The following is a 13,243-nucleotide window of genomic DNA, read 5'->3' as shown; positions in this document are numbered from 1 at the left end:
ACTTACTGCTGTGTTTGAACTTACTCCCGTAAAATGTGGAAATTAAACGGAATACACAATTCCAGTTATTTAACGGCACAGACCTATTCCATAGTTCATATCCCATGTATAATTTGATTTGCATAAAGAAATAACTTTCTACTTAATCGCTTGACTTTTACCAATATCTTATTATTTCCTACTATCCTCATACAATTAATCCTTTTTTGTAATTTCAAAGAATACACCTCTTCCTCTCCTCCCCCGCCCGCCCCAAGCCGACAAAATAACAGAAAAACGATTTTGTTTTTCTTACATGAGTTACCCTACAAATATTATAGAATTCCCTTCCCGTATTTTTGGGCAGAGGAGGCATAAATACCCAATTAGTTTTTTAGATCTAATATGTACATCTTAGCATGTACATAGACAGAAATGTTTATTTCCTCTCTTTGTGTCCTGCGGGACTTGCTAAGTTAGATCAAATGGTACTGGTGCGTTATATGGACACGTTTATATATTGTACAAGGAAACCAGTCACGAAAAACCCGTCAAACAAGCTATTCTTAAGAGACCGCTATACATAAATGACTGCAAAGCCGTTGTTTCTCAATGAGTTACAATATTTAAATGATTGGTTTTTGGGGTTTAAAAGGAGAAAAGGTACCTAGGTTTGGTTAGGTTACGTATTTGATATATGCTATGCTTTACTCCCCCCCCCCTAATGTGCAAATATATAGCCCAAATTTGTTTCTAAACTATTATATATTTACCCTATTTTATTTTAATTCATTAGCATTAACCAAACTTGACTTTTTAGAAGTGTCCGTATAATGCACCAGTACCGATCAAATTGCCAAGACTGGTCTTCTGAAACTATTAATTAGTTTGGTTTTGGTGGAATTTCATGGGTCGTGATTCGTATGCTATCTCCACGTTCATATGTTTTAAATGCCTTTGGGCGTACCCCTTTTTAGGCCATGAAGCCAAGCAAGTCTAGTAATCAGACATTTGATCTTGTTTACCGAATCCTTTGAATTTTTCCTTATACAGTGCCAAAAAATGATGGACGTCCAATCCTGTACACACACAGTAACATATATGCTTAGAAATAGTTATCAAAGGTTTACTCCAACTCTTCAATGACATTAGGAGGTCTTTGCGATTAGACGTATCTTAGCAGCGAAAAAGTGCCAGTCACGAAAAACTTTTGGAAAGCGAAGCTGGCTTACAAGACAGGCTAGCGAAAATTATACCGGCTAGTCACGAATAAAGAGATTAAAAATAAGCTATTTAAAAACTGACCACGCTTCCATTGTTCTAATCAATTTTATGGATAAACCGGTGTTATAATTGGTCTGAATTATTATCTTGTATCAGTTTCAAAATGCTATTAATTTCATGGTTGCAGCCGTAGCGTACAGCTTAGTGAAGGACGAACTACGGCCCATAGTAACCAAAAATAAACTAAAAAATGCGTAAAAAAGACAAAAAAAAAAACAACTGGAAAATGACGTAAATTTGCCCTTTTAGCTCATTCATGAATGGTATACATATATATATATATATATATATATATATATATATATATATATATATATATATATATATATATATATATATATATATATATATATATATATATATATATATATATATATATATATATATATATATATATATATATATATATATATATATATATATATATATATATATATATATATATATATATATATATATATATATATATAATACATATACAACTTTTCCTCCTCTGGAATAAAACCCGATGAAGCGGAAATGTCTGGTTTCAATAATTAACGATTCAATTGCGGCCACACAGAATTTCATGTTCTACATTTAGTAGCATAAACAATCATACTATATGCCTATCATGATATATAGGTAAGGGTTAATGAATTCTATTACCCAGTTTTGTTTGTGCACACTTATTTTGCATGCACAAATATTGGATCCTGTCCACTAGAAATTTGCACATAGACGATTGCCGTAAAGAGCAGGTTCGTTATGTGTACATTCCATTTTGCTTAAAAAGTTTACCTTGAATTTTTCCGTGTTACTACAAAAAAAACAAAAAAAAAACATAGCAATACACACAACAACAAACACAATAACAGTCTCAATAATCTCAATCTGCCTACATTTTATCAAAGAATTGTTTCCGTGTTCCATATCAACTCGCGAAAATTTACCCAACGTTTTAAAAGCATCAAAATGTCTACTTTTCTAAAAATATTTAAAACCAATTCACCCATCCGAATTTTGTTGGAAACACCTGCCTCTTCTAGTCCCTTAAGTGCTTACTCCTGATCATAAAATAGATCAGATTTTCCTCCTCTTTACACATATGAGACTGATAAAAACGATTCTTAATTTTGCACTGTCCAAAACATCTCCTCTAACCAATATCCCAAGAATTATCACGTACCAAGAGTACCCATCATACATCCTCCTTATTCATTCCTGCTTTAAAATAGAATTCCTCGAGCGAGCCTCCTTAGTCAGCACATATAGCCCCAGGAATAACAGGGATGATTTCAGATTCTCTCACCTTTGTATTTCCTTCTCTATATAATAATGATAATAATTTATTTATTACCCACTATGAACAAAAAGAAGTGGAGTACATAAAAAAAAAGCAAACTTGCACACTTAACAATTATTTGCATAAAACGACGTAAATTATGGTGTGCAGTAAGACCTACAGATTCTAACAGCTTTCTCGCAAACACAGGCACTTTTTCCCGTAAATCAGGGAGGCTGAATCGCGATATTAGATGCCGGTTCCGGAACCACGGAAGGAGGCACAAAAAGTACCGAGAAAATTTAAAATAATAAGTCCGGAGAGATTTGAGATCTTTAGGCTTCAGAATTGGAAGGAACCCAGATAAAAAAAAGAAGAGAATGATCACAAAATGAAGAATATAACTTCCCAAGCGCTTTTCTATTGTACCTCCCTCTGTTTGCAACAATTTTTGAATATCCAATCTGAATATCGTTTGAATATCCTTTCTTCTTAGCATTAGAAACTGTCAGAGCCCGAAGTGTTTTGAGATTACTACTAATGTGAAGACCAAGCCGCCAAAAAGAAGAGACACAGGAAACAGAGGGAAAACCACAGTTAAGAGGGAGACTCGCATTCGAATTAAATGAAATATATTCGCCGTTTAGAACGACTGACAAGGAGCACATCGTCCGCATAAGTGTGATACGAGGCATCAATTCCATCAGAAATGAAAGTCGAAGGCAAACATGAAAGGATAGGAGCAATACATAACTTAAAAATAGTTGGAGAAAGCACACCACCCTGACGGACCCCACGCCGAAGAAGCACCTTTGAATCAGAAACTACTCCATTACATTTTACCCGAATAAAAGAGTTATCTTTTACAATTTTTCAACTAGCCCCACTTCAAAACCTAGCCCTTTCTCCTCATCCATTGCTCGCCAAATCTCATCTATCAGTCATCGCTTTAACCTTGTTTGGTAAGAACTTTTCCCGTCATGCACTAGCATATTATCGTATGCATTCCTTACTAGCCTGCTACTCAGCAGATTTTTAATCCTTTCCCAATTTTTTTTGTTCGATCAGCACTAAGCTTCCCACTCTTAAGGGTAATTAGTTCATGGTAACGAATTGTAAGTAGGGAGCGACTCGGCTCAATAGTTACCGACACTCTAAAGACAGAATTTGATGTCAATAGGCTACATCAAAAGGATTGGATTATATGCTGATTCCAAATATGTAGGATTCATCAAGTGTAGTGTTACCCATCAAAAGCTACGAGCCTGAGAAAATTTGCCTGATTTTTGAAAACGGGAGAAACAACCCCTAAAAGTTAAGGAATCTTAATAAAAATCACACCATCAGATTCAGCTTACCAGAGAACCCTACTGTAGAAGTTTCAAGCTCCTATATACAAAATTGTGGAATTTTACATTTTTTGCCAGAAAAAAAGACCAGGGATGCGTGAATTTGTTTTATTTTTCCAAGGGGTGATCGTATCGAACTAATCTTGAAGATCAGGAGAGGGTGCATTCGAATGGAAATTTAAAGTATCTTGTGTGCTTTTTAAGAGACCAGAAAATTGGAGGGCAACTAGCGCCCCCCCTTCTGCTCCCCTATCCATTGAAAGTCGTCCGATTAAAATGTTTAGACTGTCATTTTGCTCAGCATAGTTGAAAGATCCAATAACTATGTCCTTAGGGGTAACATTACTCCCCACAGCCCGTGAAGAAAGGCCTGTAAGTTATGAAATTTGTCCATGTTTGCGTGCAGTATTTGCTATTTGGAAGTATACAGACATTTTTTGTCTGTAAAGCAAAAACTTGTTTTTGACGGGTTAATTTAAGACACCGCTATAGGGTAATATAGTGTATAGCGTAGATTTCATTGCGTATACGATATTTAAACTGTGTTTTTTAGGGTTTAGGGGGGGGGGGGGGAGGGAAAAGTACCTAGGTTAGGTCAAGTTAGGTTGCGTAGTAATATATGCTATGCTATTAGCAGGCTAGCATAGCGGTGTTAGGTACCTAGGTTAGGTCAAGTTAGGTTACGTAATAATATATGCTATGCTATTATCAGGCTAGCATAGCGGTCTGTGGATTATCGGCAGGGGTTCAGAATGCAAATTTTTAATAAATTTTTTTTTTTGCGTTCAGTGTTCAGATTGGAGCATTGGGGTCTGACTTTCTGGGCTTTATTTGTCAAGGCCTGAATGCTAAGCGATGGAGACTGGTGGACTGAGACTCTTGGCCCCTGTGGTCATTAGTTTGTCTAATTTTTGTTATTGATACACGTTCCAGTGTTTGGTGTTTGAGGTGCACAAATTGGTTACCGTGTGTGAGGAATACCCTTGTGCAGCATCGTACACGGGAGCGTTCGTTAAACAAAGGAGTGCTCAACAGATTTTTGAGAAATGGAGGCTTTGAGGCAGTTATTGTGCTAGATTGCCTCAAAGTTTGGCTCGTTACTAATGGAGAAATGGTGAGATTATTGACTGTGAGGACTACCTGAGCTGACTCTGTAGTGGGGGCTCTCAGAAGAGTAGAGCATGCAAAGTCTGTTAAGGTAGTAAGTCTCAATGGAATCACTATGACGTCATGATGAGATGAACCAAAACTGAGGTGATTGTTGTTGCCCCAGCAGCATATTTGTGTGGGGGGCCACAAGATGATGACTGGGTATTGTCTCAAGGTCTTGGTGTCTGTATCCATTAGAAGGATGGAGGGTTTGCTTTTGGCAGCAACAAGAGATTGTATCTTGCTCTATAGTGGGGGCTCTCTGAGGAAATGAGCATGCAAAGCTTGTGATGAATCTAGAGTTGTGTGTGGGCCAAATTCATGCCATCTGAAATAGTGGACATAAGATTACTAAAACTGTGGTAGTTGCTGCCCCAGCAATATTTTGGTGGGGCCCGGGAAGCACTCTTTACCTTCCGGGGGGCCCAAGTGGTGCAAGAGGAAGGGATTGGCTTGATCAAAAGATAGGCGCGTGAGTCCTCAGGTGAGCCAAAGTCTTGCACTGCGATTGCACTAATATAGCATCGATTTTGCAAGCAATAAGCCAACATGCTCTTGAAATCTCGATGTATATTTTCTACGTGTGAATTCATAGTGAAAAATAGTCATTTGGGGACGAAAGTGGCTCTATGAGTACAGGATCACTGAGTCGATTCCGCCTGACTCAAGGGAGTGAAGGTGAGCGTGCCCCCTTATAGCTTGACGTGAGGGGTATTCGGGTGCACTTGTCGGGGTCGGGGGTGAGGAAGACTTTGAAACATTCATTAGAATGACCCTGGAGGATGGATCACTTGGCTTACATTACGAAGACGAAAGCAGCTAGACGCGTGAGTCCAGGCGAACTGCAGGACACTTGGAACGTATATATTGTGAGCTCAAAGTGCATGTCAAGCCTTTGAGCTTGGTCTACGTCTGGCTGAGAGACGGAGGTTGCTCTTCTACTGGCTTGTTTACCATCACTGCGAGGCTCCTTGCTACTATTTGTTGTTGATTACAACCTATAGAGAATGTAAGTGATCTCGTCAACTTTTGTGTCAACTGTTGATGTTGAGGGGATTTGGTGAGAGGTATTGGTCTCGTTATGCTGGTCTCATTTTCCTGTTTTGGCTGTGGGTTAGGAAATCCATGGTATAAAGAGTGCAAGTGATCTCATCAAGTATACATGGCCCAGGGCTATGCCTCTTGTGGATCACCATGGCCACGTCTCGGTGCCGAGACTGAGACGATGATTAGCAAGGGACCCCAACCAGGGTAAAGAAGACACACGTGAGTAAATTTAACCCGAGACACGAGCCTCACGCTTTGCGAAATCCACGTATTGTCTCTCACGGTCTAAGATCGTCTTTTGATCCACTGTATGGTTGTGATTCTGACCTACTGACCACGGTCCAACTACTGTTCACATGGAACCCTTCCCCACATCAGGCCTCAAGGATCTCTCTCGATTATTTGCTACTACCCCCAAGATCTGCGCCACTGGCCGCTCCAGGCAGGCTCACGCCCAAACCCTTCAACGCAACCAGTGCGACCTCCCTACTCACCGGCGCGTCAGCGACTAAAGCGCCTCCCATGTTAAGGGCGAGGTTCGTCGGCAGGTGAGTTGTTACACCCTCCGACGCGGTGTTCGAAATCCCTGGCACCCTTCCGGATGTCTGGAGCACCCTACTACTGTCCGAGGGCGAGGGAAGCGGCCGTGCTTTTATCGCGGAAACCGGACCGTAGGTGCATCCCACAGCGCCAGTTCTGCTTACCACAAGTGGCCCACTGGGCCCTCGGATCCGAAATCCTTGCCGCCAACAACACCACGGTCGGCAAGGCATCTCACCCATTGAAAGTTTGAGAAGAGGTTGGAGGCCGGGAAAGCAAAAAATCATAGTCGCAGTAGTGTTACCTTAATGGACTCCCCGATTCATTTGATATAGCAACAGATAGCATGATTTCACATACGTGATTACCACGATAAGCGAGTTTTAGAGGAATCTTTCGTCCCGCTCAACCGATCCTCCGATCGAGGATCACGTCAGAATCGCTTCTGTTCTCCATCAGGGTTTCCCTTGACTTCGAACTGGCCAGGCATAGGTCACCATCTTTCGGGTCCCATCATGTGTGCTCTAGGTACGTCGCATCTGCAACGGGATCACGACGCCCCTGGGATGCACCCTCTCCAGAGGAGAAGGATCTCCCATCAGCATCGCAAGCAATGCCTTAGCTTTCATTCCGCCATCGGTCTAGACCGTTGCTCAAGCGCTAACCATCCGCCATCCATCAATCACGCTCAATTTTTCTTTTCTATAGTGACCCCCTCATGTAAGGTCTGTGGATTATCGGCAGGGGTTCAGGATACAAATTTTTAATTAATTATTAAACAAAATTTGGACATTTTCAGAATTGGGGTCTCGGTCCACCAGCCTGAATGGTTGAAATCCACCCCCAAAAAATTGTCCCAAATTCTTCTCTCGCCTTAGCAGTGGTTAATGGAAGCTTTAGGTAGTGAATGACTAGACCGTTGCTCAAGCGCTAACCATCCGCCATCCATCAATCACGCTCAAATTTTCTTTTCTATAGTGACCCGTGGTCTGTGGATTATCGGCAGGGGTTCGGTATGCAAATTTTTAATTAATTTTTTAACAAAATTTGGACATTTTCAGAATTTGGGTCTCAAGCCTACCAGCTTGAATGGTTGAAATCCACTAGACATCTCATGTCATACCATACACTCAGCGGCGGATATTCCACACACACAGACACACATTTTCAAATGGGGTTCCATGTCCACCGCTTCAATCACTAACCATCGCTAACCCAAATCCACTAGCTCAGAATTGGGGTCCTAGTCCATCAGCCTGAATGGTTGAAATTCACTAGCTCAGAAGTGGGGTCTTAGTCCACCAGCCAGAATGGTTGAAATCCACTAGCTCAGAAGTGGGGTCTTAGTCCACCAGTCTGAATGATTGAAATCCACTAGCTCAGAATTGGGGTCTCAGTCCACCAGTCTAAATGGTTGTCCACCATTGAGGATGCCACAGACCTTGAGACAATAGACCTTGTTACAAAAGTGTCATATGACACTTTTGTAACACTGGGGCTTTTGAGCGATCGACAGAAGAAAAAAAAAATTGATTCACAACTAATTATGAAAATTTTGTCTTGTAGCTTTCTGAGTTTCTTCCGGTCTTGAAACTTTTTGATTTCCTATATCCAGAAAAGGAACCCTTTCCAGTTCCAGATTTTTATTGGCTTTAGACCTTATGTTAGAGTGTTTGGATAGTATATTTTGCAATTTTCAAAGGCAGAAACGAACTATTCAATGGAAAGCGCAAGTTTACAGAGAGTTTGGTCTATGTCTACTCTTTTTGGGGTACGGAATCCAGCCATCGTACACGCAATGGGGGAGTTTGATCTGTGTCTACTCATTCCTGGGACGGAATCCGGGCTTCAGCTAGGCAATAAAAGAGGCTAAAAACGGTCTTGCTCGAGATAATTCAAAGGTAGTAATAATAGGGAAAGTATCGTTGAGTTTCTACGGATATGTCCACCTCTAAAATCACATAATCCCAGTTTCTAGAGCTCAGCTAGCAAGATTCCCACCCTGGTAAAATTCCAGCCATTGATACATTGTTTTTCTAGAAAACCCCTGGATTTCTCGTGATGTGGTCTAATATGAATGATGCAAGTGTATCTCGCAAAATAGACTAAAAGGACCCCATGGAGCTTCAGCATGGCACACACACATGCGTGTTGCGTATTAACGGTGATGTATATCTTAAGCAAAGATACCTAATGGGAGAGCTTAGAAGATCATCTTGCCAGAAGGCTAGATACCCAAACCGATAAAAAATATACTCATGGTCCAGAGCATGGTCCACACCGGCACAAGCCCTCCAAATGACACCAACCCTCACCCCCTAGGACATTTTCAACCTATTTCATCCCGAAAATAAGCTAAAGAGTTCCATTATAAAACCGCTTTTTTTCTTGTTTTTTTCTTTCACTGGAACTGTGGGGACTCAATATTTTATTGCTAGAACATGTTACTCCAATGCAATTCACACCACAGAGTATTTAAAACACTTCTCAAGCCTTCTTGGAGGCGGATGGAGTTCGTCCGAAATGAGGCAGACTATGTCTGCTGACCACGTGCCTCTGGATTTGGGGTTTCCCCTAACTAAACGCTCCATGTTAATGGGCAGTCTCAACCTGACTAAGTGGGTGGAGCCCACCCCAGGGACTCTCAGTATATAGGCAAGTCCTAGCTCTAATTAGATCCCAGACCTAGGGTCGGTTGGGCCTGCACCCCTCAATCCGAAAATTCTACCGCAACGAAAAACGATGATACTGCCTCGGATGACCTCCCCCCCCCCCTTTACCTTCCACGACCCCAGCACGTCCCTGGACCGACTTCTGACCATCGAATGAACCTTATTGACGAATGTGGAATACGACTCGCCACCTAGAATGTACTCACACTCAACTTTCCTAGAGCTAAATCAATGCTTGCCTATGAGCTAAAACGCTTCAATATAGCTGTGGTTGGTCTTACGGAAACCCGCCTTGTCGGAAGAGAGTCCGAGGATATTGGTGAAGGATATCACCTGATCTGGTCTGGTGACCCAAAAAGCAAGACAAATGGTGTAGGCCTCGCGCTGAGCGCCAGAGTCAAGAGATGCCTTCTCTCCTATAAACAAATTTCAGATAGAATACTGATGGCTCAGCTACAGCACAAGCATGGAAAGTGGACAGTTATTGTATGCTGTGCTCCCACCAATCCGAGTCCTGCGGAAGTGAAGGATCAGTTCTATTTGGAGCTCTCAGTGACCCTATCTAGAGTCCCACCACACGATATCGTCACTCTTCTGGGAGACCTTATCGCGACGGTAAATGACAGGGAGGGCGTGTGGAGAAGTGTTCTCGGCCCTGTGACTCCAGATTCACTAAATGACAACGGACCGAGACTCCTCCAGCTCTGCAATATGCATAATCTGGTCATATCAAACACGCTCTTTCAGAGACAAGATATACACAAATACACTTGGTATAGTAACGACGGCGAGACAAAGAAGATGATCGATTATGTTATGATCTCGGGTCGCTGGCGCTCGTCAATAACAAATTGCCAGACTTATAGGTCGGCCGATCTTGGAAACACAGACCATAGGATGGTAGTCGCCACACTGAGGCTACGCCTGAGAGCAAAAGGACAAGAAAAACCGCCTCCCAAGCTCGATCTGAGTAGTCTGGCTACATCTGTAATGCAACAGAAGTATGCTCTCGATATCTCTAACCGGTTTAGCTGCCTCCAAGTTCTGGACGACCCTGAAGTAGCATGGAAGTCTTTGAAAGACAATATACTCGATTCTGCTGGCAGTACCTTTGGCCGCAGGAGACACAAAAATAAACCCTGGATATCCCAGGAGACTCTGTCAGTAATCGAGCTGCGCCGGAAGGCCCTCTTTGCAAAGAATATGCCAGAGTACAGACGACTCAATGGCCTGCACAATAGCCTACTGCACAGTGATAGGAAGACCTTTGTTGACAAGAAAGCCAGCGATCTTGAAGATGCTTCAAGAAAAGGAGACACCTGCTCCCTGTACAAACACCTCTGCGAGCTGACAAAAGGGAAGACTTCCACCGTGAGCCATGTTTTGTCTGCTGACGGAAGCATGCCGGATGACGATGCAGGCCAACTCTCTTCCTGGATCAGTCACTTCTCAACGCTTCTGAATGCCGATGCAGTTGCTCATCCCGACCCTGATCTGATTCAAGCAGCCATGACCAAACCCGAGGCTACTTCCGACCTCGTATCGCAACCGTTTATCACCTCTGAAATCCAAAATGCTGTAAAACGTTTAAATAATAATCGAGCCCCGGCGTCTGTGGTATTTCTGCAGAACTCCTCAAGTACGGGGGTGCAGCGATGATTCTGTGTAAATTCTTCGCCATGTCACTCCTGGATAGGTGTTCCACCTTTTTGCGTAGAAAGAGAAGAGTCCAGCAAGCCGGACTCATGCCCGGCAGGTCGAAGACGGAGCAAATGTTTACTATGGTCCAGTTGATCGAGAAGACGCGAGAGTTCCACCGAAAAGCGTACATCGCATTCGTGGACTTTAAGGCTGCCTTCGATTCTGTTGATCACCGTTCCCTTTGGCTGACACTAGGAACTACGGGTCTACCCAAGAAATATTGCTCACTCTTTGAAAAGCTGTATGATGATACGGAAAGCTGCATGCAAGTCAATGGAAGACGCAGTCCCACATTCTCGGTGAAGACTGGCCTCCGGCAAGGTTGTGCCGCTCCTGAGCTTTTCAACTGCGTCATAGACCATGTTATGACCAGCACGACGAATCGCCTTCAGTTCGGTCTTCAGTTCGGAGATGCTGACTTCACCGACGACATAGCGCTAGTTGCGAGCACTATCGAAAAGGTCACCAAAGCTCTCTAGGTGCTCTCAGAAGAAGCCTCGAAAGTTGGACTGAATATCAACTGGCAGAAAACCAAAGTTATGCTCCTTGAGCCCCCCACGTCCCGTTATACTGTAAAGGAAGTCAAAACAGGAAGCAACCGAGTAAATGTGGTTGTATACTTCATTTACCTGAGATCTATTCTGTCGAATGATGGCTTGATCACAAAAGAGCTTACATCTCGAATTTCCAAGGCTTCAGCACCTGTTGGGAGGCTTAGCAACATCTAGCAAAAGCCAAACATAAGCTGCTTTACCAAAATGCGCATTTACAATGCGTCAGTCAGCACCGTCCTGCTGTATGGAGCAGAGACGTGGTCAGCTATCCTCAGTGCCGACGATGCCACACAGACGAAACATCTCCGAAGAATCGAAAGACTTCACTGGACTGAATTTGTTAGCAACCAGACTCTCCTGTCACGTACCGCTCAAACTCCTTTCTTGACGCAGCTCGCCCAGCTCACTGTTCAGTGGTACGGCCACCTCCTTTGCATGCCATGCGACCTCCCAGCACGGGTTGCATTCGACTTCGACCTCAACCTACACGGATGGAAGCGACCCAGGGGATGACTTTTTTCCTGGAACACCAAGCATTCTTTGGTTTAATGTTTCTTGACAATAGGCAATAATCACGTCCTGGTACCACTATGACACAAGTCATCATCAGTGTAACAGTCTTCTACACGGATGGAAGCGACCCAGGGGATGACTTTTTTCCTGGAACACCAAGCATTCTTTGGTTTAATGTTTCTTGACAATAGGCAATAATCACGTCCTGGTACCACTATGACACAAGTCATCATCAGTGTAACAGTCTTCTAACCAGGAGCGGATCCACGATTTTTTTTTGGGGGGGGGGCACAAAATAGGTTGATCCGAAAAAAAAAATTAGGGGGGGGGCGCAAAATAGGTTGATCCAATAAACTTGCGTTACGAACAAGTTTAATTAACGCAAGCTTGAGTTAATTAAGTAAACTACACTACTTTAGAGTACGCTAGAGGGGGGGGGGGGTACAAGCCCCCCCCCTCTGGATCCGCCACTGCTTCTAACATTTTAAACATACAAACACCCACAGACACTTTCTTAGAAGTAGCATTTTTTCGTTATGATGACAACTTATCTGTTAGAAGTAACAAACTTTCAGTGAAACATACACAGTTTTTCTTAGACGTAACAATTTTTCGTTATGATAACAATTTTTCTGCCAGAAGTAGCAAGTTTTCCTTAACATTAACAAATTTTCCCTTCGAAGTATCAACTTTTTTCCTTAAAACTAACACACTTTTACTTAACACACTGAAATTTCTCTTAGAAATAACATTTTTCATCAGTGATAACACGTTTTCTATTCGAACTAACAAGTCTTATGCCAAAAATACCAAATTTCTCTTAGAAGTAACAATTTTTTGACTGTGATAACAACTTTTCTGACAGAAGTAGCAAGTTTTTCTTAACACTAACAAATTGTCTCTTCGAAGTAACAACATTCTTCCTTAATACTAACATACTTTTACTTAACACACCCAAATTTCTCTTAGAAATAACATTTTCCGTCAGTGATAACACGTTTTCTGTTCTAACTAGCAAGTTTTCTGTCAAAGATACCAAATTTTTCTTAGAAGTAACATTTTTTTATTGGGGTAACAACTTTTCTGTCAGAAGTAGCAAGTTTTCCTTAACACTAACAAATCTTCTCTTCAAAGTAATTAAATAAAAACAACAAGTTTTTTTTTAGCTGAAAGTAAGGAGCGACATTAAAA

At 42.1% G+C, this 13,243-nt stretch overlaps 1 long non-coding RNA gene and 1 pseudogene across 1 annotated transcript in view; one reads left to right on the top strand and one right to left on the bottom strand.

Annotated features, from left to right (window-relative positions):
* The window catches only part of LOC148949899 (uncharacterized), a 62,397-nt gene that overhangs the window by 27,565 nt on the left and 21,589 nt on the right, over positions 1 to 13,243 (bottom strand). The window lies entirely within an intron of this gene.
* LOC148949900 (5.8S ribosomal RNA) lies at positions 5,797 to 5,951 on the top strand (annotated as a pseudogene).

Source organism: Artemia sp. Qi Xiang Cuo, chromosome 7 (assembly GCF_049724085.1).
Source record: "Artemia sp. Qi Xiang Cuo chromosome 7, ASM4972408v1, whole genome shotgun sequence".
Taxonomy (NCBI): Eukaryota; Metazoa; Arthropoda; class Branchiopoda; order Anostraca; family Artemiidae; genus Artemia; species Artemia sp. Qi Xiang Cuo.
This window is presented reverse-complemented; position numbering and strand designations above follow the sequence as displayed.